This window comes from Lepidochelys kempii, chromosome 22, assembly GCF_965140265.1.
Source record: "Lepidochelys kempii isolate rLepKem1 chromosome 22, rLepKem1.hap2, whole genome shotgun sequence".
Taxonomy (NCBI): domain Eukaryota; kingdom Metazoa; phylum Chordata; order Testudines; family Cheloniidae; genus Lepidochelys; species Lepidochelys kempii.
Genome location: NC_133277.1, coordinates 3926416 through 3939469, shown reverse-complemented (window position 1 = coordinate 3939469; position 13054 = coordinate 3926416). Strand labels below are relative to the sequence as shown.

General features: G+C 47.1%; 1 protein-coding gene across 4 annotated transcripts in view; it reads right to left on the bottom strand.

The window, feature by feature from the left end:
• The window catches only part of FAM118B (family with sequence similarity 118 member B), a 28475-nt gene extending 15781 nt beyond the window's left edge, over positions 1 to 12694 (bottom strand). The window contains exons 1-3 of one of the 4 annotated variants that reach the window (XM_073321138.1): positions 12554 to 12694; positions 6910 to 6962; positions 642 to 715 (exon numbers count right to left, since the gene is read on the bottom strand). The gene's annotated coding sequence lies outside the window, so the exon portion shown is untranslated. The remainder of the gene's footprint in view (positions 1 to 641; positions 716 to 6909; positions 6963 to 12553) is intronic. The other 3 variants (XM_073321137.1, XM_073321134.1, XM_073321135.1) reach the window with 3 other exon arrangements.
• Positions 12695 to 13054: the final 360 nt, after the last annotated feature.

Below are 13054 nucleotides of genomic sequence, written 5' to 3'. Positions count from 1 at the left end.
TTGTGACATGGAAGTCCATTGAGTAGCAACTGGCCTGAGACCATAATTTATTTTACACAGATCACTGACTTTCAGGGCCATTCAACCTGGGCCAGATCTGAACAAATGACCTACAGGGGAGTCTCTTCGTTTCTCTGCTAGGAACAAACAGCTTTTAAGGCAGATTATATTTTATGGTAAAAACTCAGTGCCTTCTTAATATTAGTGGCTGTAAATTGGGGGACTGAACCCAATATCTTCTGCATCTTAACTTCATGGTCCCAATTCCCTTTTAGTAACATTGACATAAACCCAAGGACAGCAAACAGTGCTAAACGTTTTTGCCCACAGAGGTATAATTTAAGTGTGACCAACTTGGATTTTCTGTAGTTTACAAAAGTACAGCTCCCAAGCTTCTGGCAAGTAAGACTCAGACTTTAAGGCCAGAAGGGACCCTCGTGATGGTCCAGTCTGATCTCCTGCACATTGCAGGCCAAGTTATCAGTGTGGCCTGCAATGTGAAATCATCATGGGTATAGTTTACAAAACTCAAAATACACCCTGGATTTCATCCCACATGCTGATATAATATGTGCAGGCTCTGCCTTTGTAGGCCTCAGACAGCCTTTACTAGTATCCTCTTTTTGGCAAGGGGTACTCACTTCCAAAAAGTTTTGATCTTCTGTATCGGATTACTTCTTTTCTGGAGTACGCTGATCACAACACTTGTACATACCTGTGAGTGTACAAAATGAAAATAATTTCATTCCTTCTAGCTCAACATATTATTGTGTTAACTACTACTGTTTCCAGAAAGGGCATACAGGGAAAAGCAGTTTCCCCCCAGCGATATTAGTTCTGACATGATCCAGATCAGTGATTGTTCCCATGGGGAATATTTTATCATACAGGTTAATTCTTTCAAGGCACCATTACTCTTCCTTTTAGGTGACTGCCAAGTGCTTTCTGCCACCAGATTAAAGTGTTAGCTGTGGCAGCTCTTCATTATCCCAGTTTTTGGGAAGCCACCTGAAATCCTTCAGCGGGACAAAACACAATGTACAGCACCACACTCGGTAAGATCTGAGAAAAGAAACAGCAGCCTCCCTCGTATTGTTTGAGGGCTTATCAATTTTAGTTAAGCACCCTAAGGCTCAGACAAAAAAATGTGAGTCGGGTATTAACTCAGACATTTCGCAAGGGGGCAGTAGGAACAAAAACAACTGCTACAGGGAACAGTAAAGACTAGGAAGAGAAAAGGAGAAGAGACTCAAGGCTTCCAACATTTGCCTTTTGGAATCCCACTTAACAGACAACAAATCTTTGCCCATGTTTAACAATCTTCCATTCCTTTCTTTTTTTAAAAGGAGCTATGAAATAAACAAAATTGAGCCAAAAGACAATTAGGTTAAGGGGAAATCAGAAGTATTTTGGGACTTGAAGGGTAAAATTTTCAGAAGTAGTTATCAAAAGTAAGAGTGAAGAACGTAGTCAAATTCAGTCCAAAGCAGCTGTTTCTTTTGTCAGAGTAAGCTATCCCTTAGTTATTTCTGATCATTCTAACGCCCGCTAGCGGAAAAATTGCTCAGGTGTAAAGAAAGTATAACAATTTGTTTTGACGTGAACTATCAGTGCTTAAGCATAAAACTCAGATGAAATCTAGCTGAAATATACAATCATATTTTGCACATTAATTTATGCAAAATCACCTCAAGTCCACAATGAAAACAGGACTCACAGCCAAGTTTTTAAACTGACATGAACAGTTATGTAGGCCACTTAAGCGTTCCAGAGGCTCTGTTCTAAGCCCAGGTAGCCTGCATAAGCTTCCAATTTCTTTAAAGAGAAACACCAAGGTAATTTAGGCACAAAATGTAAGTTTTTATATTTGTTTCACCTCATCATATATCAGGCAATTGACATTCAAACATCAAAACTGTTTATGGAGTTTGGATGTAAGCATTTCCCTGTACGGTTTGCAAACTCAAATTGTACTTAGCCATGGGAATCAACGTGAAACTGACTATAAACAAAAGTTAAAATGAACAGTCTTGTGTTTCTCTCAGCCTGGACAATGTAAACAAACATAACTGGGGAAGTCAATTATTTAAAGTGAATCTATGGTATGAAGGGCCTTTTAAAATAAATTTGGATTTTAACTTAACTGGACAACGTCTCTAAGTTATCGTCAGGAACTAGACCTTTCCATCACACTGAACCTCCCCTTATCGAAAACAAGAGAAACTATTCCTAGTCAGATCTCAGGAAAAAGAGTGCTTATATTTAAAGCATTAGCAGCAGTCAGGCTATTACTGGCAGGGATTACTGTTCTTAAAATCAAGGTTTTAATCCCAGAGTCAAGAAATGTAAGTCTCCAGGTCATGTGCTAGGGCAAAATGGCTGCTCTCCAGGGGGGATGGAATTGAGAGAAAATGAGCATCTTTTGGGCCAGGTTATTAGACACTGGAATTATTCAGTTCCTGACAACTGAACAGAGGGGAAGGCTGCAGAGGGGAGTCTTTTACACTAGCTGATATTGCTGTGAATGGCAGCCCAATGAAGAACAAAAGTGAAGACAAAATGGAGAATAGCAATATTCAGAGAAAAGCAATTGTTCATTCTTCCTGAAACATCCCAGTTTATGCTACAGTAACTTTGGAGACTGTGTGAGCATCAAGCTCTTAAGGCTTCTTGGCTCCAGAATCCTATTCTCCCATCATCAAACTATCCTTCTTCTATGCAGTGAGGGAAAACCAAAAGCATTTTTCAGATGGGTTGAATAAGTCAATTTTTTTTCCACATGAAGTCAATTCACATTTATCTTGTGATAACTAGTTCCTGTTGATCTTATTCCTGAAGTGAAAATCTGAGCTCTTTATCCCGACAGCTTTGTACAATGCTGAAGGCAGGTTAGAAAAGGTATTTAAGATAATGCAAAGTGACTTACACTTTGATTTGAAATGAGTGTGCAGAGTCAAGAGATATAATTGAACACCCACTATGTGCAACCAAAGTGATTTTTAAAATGGATCATCATCCTTAAATCTACACAAATGTCATCATCTAAAACTGTATAAAATCTATACAAACAATAAATCTAACACTTACAGAGTGAGCAGTCAGTGAGACCAAGTACAGGTCAGACAGCTGTGCAAAAGCATTCAAATCAGAATAATAAGGGTACAACTACAGTAAAACCAAATGCTTCAACACAAACACAGGCAATCTCACATTAATGTTGCTGAACTTCACACGAAGCATGGATTTAAAATGCCTTACAACAACTCTGATCATGCCAAAAAACACTAACAGAACCACTCAAGATTCAGGCATGGTTGCACTTACACTTTAGGAAGTCCACAAAGAACCCTATTTTTCTTGTGAATCAAGCGTCTAAGGCAGTAAACTACACAGGTAGCTTAGCAATCTGCACACTTACAAATTTTCAAATGCCCATAATTCAGTCAAACCAAAACCAAATTTCTCCCAAAACAACGCAATGCCTTGCACTGTTCCTCAGTGAGAAACGGTTCTATAATAGCTGAAGTATTTCTCCCCCGCTTATTTTCCTTCCTCAAAAGTTACCACGCAAAATCCATAAGGGCTATTCTACAGATTAGACCCATTCTACTCATGAGGACACTGAGACACAGAAAAGCTTACTTGGCTTGCTCAAGGTCACACAGGAAGCACAGCTGCTAATAGAAATAACAGGTCAGATACCAATGGATCCCCAACGGAGGAGATTAAAGCATATTTCAGTGGTGAAAAGCATGATCGATAGAAGTACCATCTTCAATATAAGTACATAGATAGCTTCTATCATAGATTATATAAATATCACAATATATTGCATAGTACGTGGCATCTTCCTGAACGGACATAGGAAGACTACGACCCAAAGTCTGTGTATCTAGGTGTTCTATTTGGAATGTTCCTTGAGAGTCAAGGAACATTTTACCAAAGCCTTGCCAAAAATAAAGACAACGAACCACCTGATCAGCAAAACAGCTAGATCATCTACAGAGCCAATGTGCAAACAGTGAGGGTTTGTCTACCCTTACAGCGTTGCAGCTGCACCATGACAGTGTTTAGTGAAGACACTACCTATCCCAACCAGAGCTTCTCCCACTGGCGTAGGGACTCCAGCCCTCCTGTCGACATAGTGCTGTCTATGCCAGGGGTTAGGTCAGTGTAACTATGTCGCTCAGGGGTGTGGATTTTTCTCACCCCGAGCGACATAGTTATGCCGACTTAAATTGGTAGGCAGACCAAACCTGAGAAATATGGGCTTGCCTTGTGCTATTCTGTAGCAGAGTGGTTCAGTGTGGCTCAGCTTTTTTCCAGAGGACTAGCAGACACTCAGCTGAACAAAACAATGCGTATGACAGGTACTGTGAACCTGACAAATCTGGCCTGGCTGTCGGTTCTGTCCAACATTGCCCCTTCTGACACAGGTGACAAGTTGCCTTGCAGAATCTGCTCCTTACGGTGCAAGACGTGCCACACCTACCCCTTTAAAGATGTGTTTAATCCACAGACACACCGTTTTAGCTCAAGGCAACCTCTTCTGGACGAGTCCCCTAAGGAACAGTGACATCACCTCCAAGAGACAGAATAGGTGGCAAGAACAGGCTTCCATAGCCAATGCCTAAGGCTACGAGTTGGTCACAGATTCCATGATTTTTTGTGACCTCCGCAACTTCAGCCCCAGGTGGTTGGAACTGTCAGTTGCTCCCACCCCCTAGGCTGCAGGGCTCAGGCTGTCAGCTCCCACCCACACTATTATTTTTAGTAAGAGTCATAGACAGATCACAGCCTCCATGAATTTGTGTTTATTGCCCACAACCTGTCCATGACTTTTACTAAAAATATCCATGACAAAATCTTAACCTTACCAATGCCCATCTCTGACAGATCCAACAGTCCAGCTCCCTGGTTTTGACCTTTCCCACCATCTTTGAGTAAAGTTTGATTGCATCACATGTGCAGAGCTCACATGTGCTGTTAATGACTCTAAGTGAGGCATCTGACTCTCCTTTCCAACTGTGGCTCGTCAGAAGATGCAGGCCCATCGGTAAATGGTGCCTGATTCCCTCATGGACTTGCACAGTGCTCTTCCCTCAGCTACTGAATGGTTAGACAAGGGTGGCCAACCTGGGGCTCTGGAGCCACATGCCGCTCCTTGTCTAGGCACCGACTCCAGGGCTGGAGCGACAGGTGCCAACTTTCCAGTGTGCTGGGGGGTGCTCACTGCTCAACCTCTGGCTCTGCCCCAGGCCCTGACCCCACTCCACCCCTTCCCGTCCCCTCCCCTGAACCTGCAATGCCCTTGCTCCTTCCCCTCCCACCCAGCGCCTCCTGCACACCATGAAACAGGCGATCAGGAGGTGCGGGGAGGCGCTGATCCATAGCGCTGACAGTGGGCAGGAGGCGCTGGGAGCAGGGAGCTGATGGGGGGCTGCTGACGTATTAATGTGGATCTCTGGCAATGTATATTGGTAAATTCTGGCTCCTCGGCTCAGATTGGCCAACCCTGGGTTAGACACTTAGTCTATGCTGATGTAATACACACACACGTATGTGTGTAGGGTCCTACCAAATTCACAGCCGTGAAAAATGCTTCACAGACTGTGAAATCCGACCTCCTCTGTGAAATCTAGTTACTGGAGGGGAGGAGAGGGCTGGGAGTTATGCTTTGTGTGAAAGATCTACACAAAAGAGAATACAGAAAAAAGGAGAACAGAGATCCATCCACGAGCACAGTAGGGAACAAAAAAATGCATCAGTTCTGCTAATTTGCTCAGAAAGTCGGAGTTACTGAAAGTAATGCAAATATAGCGACTGGAGTAAATGGTGTTAAATCACATTTGTAACAGAGTTTGTACGTGGATTTTTATTAAAAGAAGATGCATATACAAAGCCATACTATACTACAATTTTTTCCTGAGTATTTTTATTTTAGAACTGAGCAAACTGATAGCCTCAGTTTCCAGGTTTGAACAGCATACACACATGCAAAAAAATCACCATCACAACTGACTCTCTTACCGGCAGTCTCAACTGAGAAACCAAGGACCAAATGAGTCCTGAAAACTGAATTCTCCCCTTCTCATCCCAAAGGTAGGCCCTTCGGTGCAGGCTCAAGGCAGAGTGGCAGTTTGTACTGCAAGGGGAAGCCTGTACTGCTTCTGCCCGTGTTGTTGTGTGACTTCAGCCTACAGTGAAGTCAAGCCTGGACCTGCCACCAGCACAGAGATTCATCTAGGGCAGAGGTGGTCAATAGGACCACCACGGGCCAAATCTGGACACCAGACACTTCTGAACACACTGCAAAATCTTTCTATTTACTTATTATAATCATTATTTTTGTATTATTTTCTCTGGAGTGTGGTCCTTGACTATACCTTGACAAAAAATAATTGATTACCCATGATCTAGGGTGTCATCCTGCATTCTTTGCATGCTCCAACTTCTCATTGACGTCATGGGAGTTTGGAGTAGCATGTCCCCAGGGGTTTTACGACTTAGCCTTACAAGTATGTTGTCTTTAACAAGAGGAAAAAAGAAAAGGAGTACTAGTGGCACCTTAGAGACTAACAAATTTATTTGAGCATAAGCTTTCGTGAGCTACAGCTCACTTCATCGGATGCATAATTCAAGTTAGGAGTTCCCTATGATATGGAGTTATCTACAGACATCGGAACAGATGCTGAACCCGCACGATTTAGGATATAATGTCACCTAAGAGCTGTGTCTTTTTCTACCTCGTTTTGAATTTCTGCAAACAATGAACAATGAACTGCAACATGACCAGACTGCGCACGCAGTGAGTACTATCAAATATAACAGATCATCCCTTCAATGACAAAACCATAAAGCACAGTCTTTTAATTTAGAATAAAATGTTTACAACACCTGTTCTCTTACCTTTAGGTTTTGTTCTGTTGTCCTCTCAGCGTCCCTTTGATTAGAGTGTGTCGCTGCAGATCCAAAGAAAAGTTAGGAACACTCCAAACACGTGAGAGTTTCTTGCCAGTTCTACCCAACATGCTCTCATTATTCCCACTTTACAACAGAGAGAGATCAACGGTCAGAAGTTTCTTAGATACCGGAGCATGTAATGAGATATGCCTTAAAGAACCCTTGACAGCACTTGCAAAACAGCCACTGTTGCAATTTCTCTCGGAAGTATACTACTTTTTTTTTTTCCAAAGCAAAGATCTGTCTGTCAGGACGCACAATAGCACACAACAAACAAGAGCTCTGTATGAAGAAGATAGACATCATGATTGTCTAGGCCTGTAGATGTTAAGCACCTGATCTTTTTAACTCTAATCAGTTCACTGAAGAATGTCACACACCCCTAAAATATGAGTTGGTATGTTTGATAAATCCTTGGTTACCTCACAAGTTTATTTTCCCCTTATGGAAGCAATTCTAGGGTGTTTACTTCAGAATCTTGCAGTAGGAGGACAGAGAATCAAAGATAATCGCTTTTCTGCAATGTTGTGTAATACTGTCTGCTTCCCGCATTTTGCGAAAAGTAGCCACAGAAATCACCTCAGTAACTTTTGGTCTAACCTGTTCTTGAATCTCAGCAGTGATAGTGTTCTAAGCTTCAAGAGGGATGGTTTAGAATTCTTTCCTAATATCTAGGCCAAACTTTCCTCCCTTAACTTCAGATCATCCCTCCTACCAATTTCTGAGAATTAAGCACTGCCTTCCTAGAACACATGGTTATCTTCCAAGGTCATCCCTGGGATTGCGTCTCCCCCCGCCGGGTCATCTCTTTGACTATATAAATTCAGGTCACTTGAAGAGAGACTGTGGGAGCTATTTTTGTTTTTCTTTAGATTTGCTACATCCTTCCTACATTTTGAGAGACAATACTACAGGCAATAGTCCTGGTGCAGCTGGTTGGACAAGAGCTCCAGGGAGGCAGTTACAGGACACTAATTTGGCATTGTCATCCCACTACACACATCAGAAGTCAATAGCATTGCTTTTTTCATGCTCCCATCCCTCTATATGCTCCTGTCTGGTTACCTATTTATCTGTGACCTCAGCAACTACATCTGTACTTGAGTTTCCATCTATACTATTTGCTTCTCCCTAAGTGTTTAATATGTTCCCAACAATGAGAGGCTGTTTCTCCTGAATTACAACTGATTAGCCACTAGATAAACCATCACTCTTGATCTGAAAAGAGGAGATTAATTTACTTATTTGATTAAACTTGTGACAACCCTGATGTTTATAATAATGTTGGACAGAGTTCACATGGAAAGCCTGTTAACTTCTCCAGAGAGGTCCCAAACTAGCTTGGTCTTTGTAGATTTTGCCAGCTTGCTACGGCTCTAGTAAAACTACTGAAGAAGAGTGAGCTGTCATGTAGAAGTGCTAAACTAAATAAATAGTAAGGAATTTGTTTAGATAGTTTGCCCATTGCAAAGCTGAACCAGATTGTGTGGTTTAATCTTGGTTCAACCTAAGAACTTTGTCTGAAAGTTACATATTTTATTCACATATTGAACAATAAATTAAAATGACTGTTAAATACTAAGAATGGAACTTGGTTTATGATCTTAAGTGCTGCGGGACTGCGACACTAGTGTCACTTTAATAAAAGCTCAGAAATTTCATTTGCCAACAACTATTTTCAAGTACTCCTCTCTGGCTGACCATCCTATGTCGTGCTACCTGGGAGGTGAAAGTTTCAGGAGTTAAGCTTGGCCAAGGGCAGCCACTACAAAGGCAGCAAGCTCAGCCCTTAGGGGAAGGGACAGCCTCATTCATTGAGGGAAACGAAAAAGAGAGACAGGTCAGGGAAAGAAGATACAGAGGAAGAGAAATCAGTAAATAGGAGGCACGGAGGCTTTCTGGTCTGGGACTGCACACACAGTAAAAAAAAAGTTTATGACACCAATCAGCCAAAAACTAGGAGTATGCAATCGAAAAAGAGGATTTTAAGTTTACAGAATGAGTATTTTTAACAAACAAAGGGGTAAGATGGAAGCAAAATTGCATCAGACAGTACAGTAGAGAACAACAGCTGCAGGGCCTACAGAGACAGAACAAGGAAGCTAGCGGCATAACAACCAGGCACTGCCAACATTTTAAAGTGAGTTCTTTGTGTGTGAGATCAAAGGATGAGGACAGGTTCCACAGACTACCAAATCTCATGAGAGGAAGAAATCATTAGATTCAGGTTATACCAGAACAGTCAGATTTCAAATTTTCTAAGAACACTGAAAACCTAACAACTGAAACTTAAGCTGTATTACACTAATCCATCAAATTTCCTTTGTATGTTCACTTAGGAGCAGTGGGTATGGAAGATCTCCACTTTCTGGAGAGAAGACAATAAGGGGCTTACAGAGCAACACATCTTACCAAAAGCAGGTCTATCACTGAACAATTGGCGATCACCTTTAGCTCAAGACCAGATTATTATTTTGGTCATGGAGAATGGGAGGGACATTGTGGGGCATCTCTGAATAAGTAACAGAAACACCTCAATATGCAAGGGAGTCAAAAAGGGGTAAGCCCATGGTCTAGTGCTAGGGAACTGGGCTGGGATCCAAGTTCAAGATGTCAGCTGGGAACGGTAGAGAGTGACGAAAATGGGAGCTTTCTATAATATTTTTATGAACAATAGGGGTCTTGGTTGAGCCATTTGATTTGGTATTGTTACCTACTGAATGTAGAGGAGTGAAAACACTTCTCCTGGAACAGAGGAGAGACATGAGGTGTTTGGGTCCCACAGCTGACTGGGGTGAGATGAAGGCATTATCAAGAGCTGTCTGGAATCAACATATTGACAGAATACCCAGAAAAAACCATGAGAACGCCAACGACTGAACATTAATACTTAACAATGGAAGGCCCAAACAGGCTGAACTCAGTGTGATTTGACATCAGAAGGACAATGGACTGGAGATGTCAGGAACCTGCAATAAGAAGTGTTCACAGACACACAGCAGCTCTCATTCAGGGTTCTCACACACAGAGCAGCCTCATGGGACTCAAGAGACAAAGGGACAGAGAGAACAGAAATGAATTCTACAGAAGGATGGCTTGGCGGAGCCCCAGATTTTGACAGTGCAAACTCTACCTTAGGTTAGCATACAGAAACAAAAGTTAAGAGCTTCTAGATCAGGGATGGGCAAACCACGACCCGCGGGCCAGATCCAGCCTTTCATAGCTTTGGATGCAGCCCGCGGATTTGCCACCCACGTGGCACCGCACCATTCACCAGCACCACATCCCTGCAGCCCATGGGGGAGGCAGGGCAGAGGGCTCAGCGCACTGCTCTTGCCTGTAGGTACCTCCCCCAAAGCTCCCATTGCCCAGGAATGGGGAACTGCGACCAATGGGAGCTTTGGTGGAGGTACCCACAGGCACACTGAGCCCTCTGCGCCCCCTTCTCCTGCTGCACCCCAATCCCCTGCCCTGAGCCCCCTGCTGCACCTTGCACCCCTCCTGCACCCCAACCCCCTGCCCTGATCCCCCTCCCGCACTCCGCATCCCTCCCTGCACCACTGCCCTGAGCCCCCTCCCACACTGTGCACCCCCTCCTGCATCCCAACCCCCTTCTCTGAGCCCCCTCGTACACCCCACACCTGTCCTGTGCCCCAACTCCTTGCCCTGAGCCCCTTCCTGCACACTGCACCCCTCCCACACCCCAACCCCCTGCCCCAGCCCTACATTCATGGCCCTGCAAGCAATTTCCCCACCCCAATGTGGCCCTCAGACCAAAAAGTTTGCCCACCCTGTTCTAGATGCTGCACTGCAACAGATTCAAAACCTGCTCTGGTTTGGAAAAGGCTGCTTGATGTCACTTCAAATACTGATGTGCACTGATACCTGAAACAGGTAAAAAGTCTCTGATCAGGAGTCTATCTCAGTCAGATTCACTGTGCAACACTCATGGTGAGAAACAGGAATGTTGCAGCCCGAAAACCCAGTCTCCAAGGCATTGAAGCCACTTGGCCTATCCTCATGGAAAAGTGTGACCTTTTAGGGTCTGGCACACTAACAGGTAACTCCCAGCACACTGTTTAAGGGCCAGAGGATAGTCCAGACCCTGTGAATCCATAACACAGCAAACTGTCTCAAGCAAAGTTTCCACCCCTCATATGCTAGAAGTAGCATTTATCGGTCCTTTCTTGGTCAGCAAAAGGGAGAGGGAGTTATTCAAACACTGACCAATGGTCACATCTACATTACGAAAACAGCCCTTGAATAACTAACACGTTCAAACTATTCCTTGCCAATTTACACCAGAATTTTAACAAGGATTAGCCAACATGTTTAAAAAACAACAACACCTTTTTCCTAGTGAAGACAGGGTCTTTCGGGGAGGCCTGGTCAACACAGCAAAGCTTTGCTGGCATGTAAGTGTCAGCTAGGATGGGGGCTGCATGTCAGTGCTGGGCGAGGAATGGCCATCAGCGTTGCCAAGCCGGGTACCAGCCGCCGCCCCCGCCCCAGAGGGGGCTGCATGTCAGTGCTGGGCGAGGAATGGCCATGCCGCGTTGCCAAGCCGGGTACCAGCCGCCGCCCCCGCCCCAGAGGGGGCTGCATGTCAGTGCTGGGCGAGGAATGGCCATGCCGCGTTGCCAAGCCGGGTACCAGCCGCCGCCCCCGCCCCAGAGGGGGCTGCATGTCAGTGCTGGGCGAGGAATGGCCATCAGCGTTGCCAAGCCGGGTACCAGCCGCCGCCCCCGCCCCAGAGGGGGCTGCATGTCAGTGCTGGGCGAGGAATGGCCATCAGCGTTGCCAAGCCGGGTACCAGCCGCCGCCCCCGCCCCAGAGGGGGCTGCATGTCAGTGCTGGGCGAGGAATGGCCATCAGCGTTGCCAAGCCGGGTACCAGCCGCCGCCCCCGCCCCAGAGGGGGCTGCATGTCAGTGCTGGGCGAGGAATGGCCACGCCGCGTTGCCAAGCCGGGTACCAGCCGCCGCCCCCGCCCCAGAGGGGGCTGCATGTCAGTGCTGGGCGAGGAATGGCCACGCCGCGTTGCCAAGCCGGGTACCAGCCGCCGCCCCCGCCCCAGAGGGGGCTGCATGTCAGTGCTGGGCGAGGAATGGCCACGCCGCGTTGCCAAGCCGGGTACCAGCCGCCGCCCCCGCCCCAGAGGGGGCTGCATGTCAGTGCTGGGCGAGGAATGGCCACGCCGCGTTGCCAAGCCGGGTACCAGCCGCCGCCCCCGCCCCAGAGGGGGCTGCATGTCAGTGCTGGGCGAGGATTGGCCATCAGCGTTGCCAAGCCGGGTACCAGCCGCCGCCCCCGCCCCAGAGGGGGCTGCATGTCAGTGCTGGGCGAGGAATGGCCATGCCGCGTTGCCAAGCCGGGTACCAGCCGCCGCCCCCGCCCCAGAGGGGGCTGCATGTCAGTGCTGGGCGAGGAATGGCCATGCCGCGTTGCCAAGCCGGGTACCAGCCGCCGCCCCAGAGGGGCTGCCCCGGGCACGCTCCCCTCCGAGGGCTGGAGGAGCCGCGCCGGCCCCAGGACCGCGGCGCAGGGGGGTCCCCCCGACCCTGCCCGGCCGGGCTCCGCCGCGAACTCACCTGGCTGTGGCGCCCCGGCCGCTGCTACCGGCCCGCGGGGAGCCGCCCCCCCGCAGCCGCCGCCGGCGCAAGCGCGTCACACTCGCCTCGCATTCCTTACCGCGGAGGCGCCGTGCCACTCCTTCCCGTGCGCACGCGCGGTGCTCGCCCCGCCCTCTGCTCGCCGTTCTGCGCAGGCGCACGCCCAGGGCCCGCCTCGCTCTCGTGCCAAGGCGGAAGGGTGAGCAGGGCCGGGGAAAAGCCGACCAGGGAGCCTCAAGGGGTGTGTCCCTTCGGCTCCGCCCCGCACTTTCCATTGGTCTACTAGCGGCAAGGGGGCGGGTTGCTGAGCTCTAGGCCTGTCGGGGCAGGGCAACGTGTGTCGGCTCCTCCCTCAAGACCACACCCGCTTAGGTAGGTGAGGGGGAAATCCCGCGAGAACTCCGGCTCGGCGGCAACCAGCTCTTTCCTCGCGCCCTCTGCCTTCTCGCGATGTTTCATGGGCTATATAAGGGGAGCCCC